General features: G+C 34.0%; 1 non-coding gene across 1 annotated transcript; it reads left to right on the forward strand.

Moving 5' to 3' along the window:
- Positions 1-355: 355 nt before the first annotated feature.
- On the forward strand, positions 356-427 carry TRNAS-AGA (transfer RNA serine (anticodon AGA)). The gene has a single exon. It is a non-coding gene; the product is annotated as a tRNA-Ser (tRNA).
- Positions 428-2,935: the final 2,508 nt, after the last annotated feature.

Below are 2,935 nucleotides of genomic sequence, written 5' to 3' on the forward strand. Positions count from 1 at the left end.
TGAATAATATATATTATTTATGTTTTATTTTTGAAGAGAAATAATAAACTTAAAAAACAAATACAGAATTGAACTTTACTGAGGAAGGAAATATGTTTTTCCCCATGCACCTTGATGATGAGATTATATGGCAACTGCAATGTATTTGTGATATTTGCTAAAATGGACAACAAAAATCAGATCCTATAAGTATCCAACATATAAGAATTCAGAAAACATTCGGCAATCACTTATTGCTGGGCAATTGTCTGTTACACACTAGCCATGCCCTCCAAATATTTTTGGTACTGCTAATTTATTTTATTTAAATGTTTGTTTAAAAAAAACACAAAAAACATTATTGGCCCTGGCCCTGGCCCTGGTTGGCTCAGCGGTAGAGCATCTGCCCAGAGTGTGGAAGTCCTGGGTTCGATTCCCGGCCAGGGTACACAGGAGAGTGCCCATTTGCTTCTCCACCCTTCCCCCTCACCTTCATCTCTGTCTCTCTCTGCCTCTCCCCCAGCCAACGCTTCATTGGAGCAGAGTTGGCTCTGGCCCTGAGGATGACTCCATGGCCTCCGCCTCAGGCCCTAGAATAGCTCCGGTCACAATGGAGCAATGCCCAAGATGGGCAGAGCATTACCCCCTGGTGGGCATGCCGGGTGGATCTTGGTCGGGCATATGCGGGAGTCTTACAGCCTCCCCACTTCTAACTTGGGAAAAATACAAAAAAAAAAAAAAAAAAAGAACAAGAAAAAACTCCCAAAACCATTATTTAATTTATTGTGGTAATATCAGTTAATAAAAGTATATAGGTTTCAGGCATATAATTTTATAATATATAATTTATGTATTACATTGTGTTTACCAGCCAAGGTCAAGTCTCTTTCCTTCACCTTTTATCCTCCTTTTACCATCTTCTATTTCCCCCACACTTTACCTTTTCTAATTCCCTTACAGTTGCCTGTGTCGATGAGGGATTTTATCTTTGCTTAATCCCTTCATCTATTTCTCAATAAAAGAGCAAATAATTTATTTGTATACTTTAAAAAATTCTACAAATCAGTATAAAGGTTATTTGCCATATTATCTAGCAAAAATTTTAGTACAGAGATTTTGTATCTAGATTAGATAGAAGTGATGAAATTTATTGCTGCAGAAGGTGCCTTATGAAGAGTAAGAGGCCACTCAGAAGCAGTGAATGACCTCACATCCATTTTGAATTTGCCTCAAGGACTTCAGTATCATTGAAGTGGTTTCTCTCTTGAAGATATGAAACTAACTCTCTAGTATCCCTCTGAAATTTATATTTGTATTACAAACTGTTTAATATTTGATAATCAACAAACTGCTTATATTCCCAAAACTTTACATGTTTTTAAAACATATAGAATATAATTGGATATAATTTATTAGTCCTGATTAACACTTGTGAAGTGTCCAAAATTCACAACAAATAGTGTCATGTGCTAGTGCTATAAACATTAAATATATATAGATAGTAGACATATGTCAGTATATATCTATAGATCTACATTTGTATGATATATATATATATATATCATACAATGATATATATAGATATTCCTATATTTAAGAAACTTCATTTAAATGGAATAGAATTAAAAACATAATTTTAAAAGAATTGTATGGAGTGATATAAAGGACTCTAAAAATTGGAGATCCAGTGAAATTATATTACACACACACACACACACATTCATTTATTCATCCGTTCAATAATACATTAACAATAAGTTTGAGCAATATTCTGAGGTTAACCTTGTTAATAGGATTAAAATATCTACCTCTTAAGTTACAGTGAAGAAATCAATACAAATCTTAGTGATGATTCATAGTTCAGTTTTAAAGGGAGGAGATCAAGTTGCAGTGCTTTATCTGAGAGTAAGTTATCTGTCTGGAAATAATTCCAATACTAGTTTCAGATAGATGTTGGCACACACACTTCTATTAAACGTCTTTGAGAATCTCTCCTGCATCTTGGGTAGGTTGTGCATGTCTTTTAAAAACACTAATGATGAAGAGGGAGTATATTTTACACTTCACTACAATGGCTTAGATTCCCCAGAAGGGACTATCCATGCCTTCTTTTAATCAATTGAGCAATGACTTACACCATGACAATAGATTTCAGGCTACTTCTGACCCAATCATTTCTTTCATATTGTCATTAAAATTGAAAATTCAGATTCATAAACACAAAGGCCAAAGGGCTAATCTCATCAGCATACTAATGTTGAAAGTGTGAACCAGTTGAGCTGACGTTGTTTTCTTGGGATCACTAATCCCTGTGAGTCACAGTCAGCCTTACATATAGTCTTCACAGGGAGCTTTCCTTCATAAGGATTGTTATAATTCATATCTTTTAAAATCTATCTAACCCTAGCCTAAGTTAAATACAAGGATGGTGGAAAGCATTTTTCCTCTAACAAAATTATAGAGAAAAAAGCACTTTTTTTTAGTCATTTTGACTTTATTAAGGGCTCACCAAGTGTGCTTGTAATAATAGAAATGACACTTCTCATGGCATTTATTTTATTGAACAATATGAGATAGAAATAAATTTGGACCAAAATATCTCAAACACATGCTTTCTTAGAAGTGCTCAATGCAATTTTTTTTTCTTATGTTGAAGGTGTACAATTATCAATCTAAAAGAATAATGTAGGAAATTGCAACGGACTAGAAGAGATTTATAAGATGAGCTCACTTACAAGGAGTCAGGTTTAAGAGCTTTCTCGAGATGGAGTGTTTCCCTTTTTTACTCAGAGGAGCAAAAACAATCAAATGCTCATGATGGTAGAACAAGATAGCCAATAGGAAAACAGTAGCTGTAGTAAAGATATACTTTGCTGCATCAAATAAAATGTCCATATATAATGAAAAAATTATGTCTTAGGAAATGAAATTAGAAACTCCAAGGGACTCAGAAATA

This window comes from Saccopteryx leptura, chromosome 4, assembly GCF_036850995.1.
Source record: "Saccopteryx leptura isolate mSacLep1 chromosome 4, mSacLep1_pri_phased_curated, whole genome shotgun sequence".
NCBI lineage: Eukaryota > Metazoa > Chordata > Mammalia > Chiroptera > Emballonuridae > Saccopteryx > Saccopteryx leptura.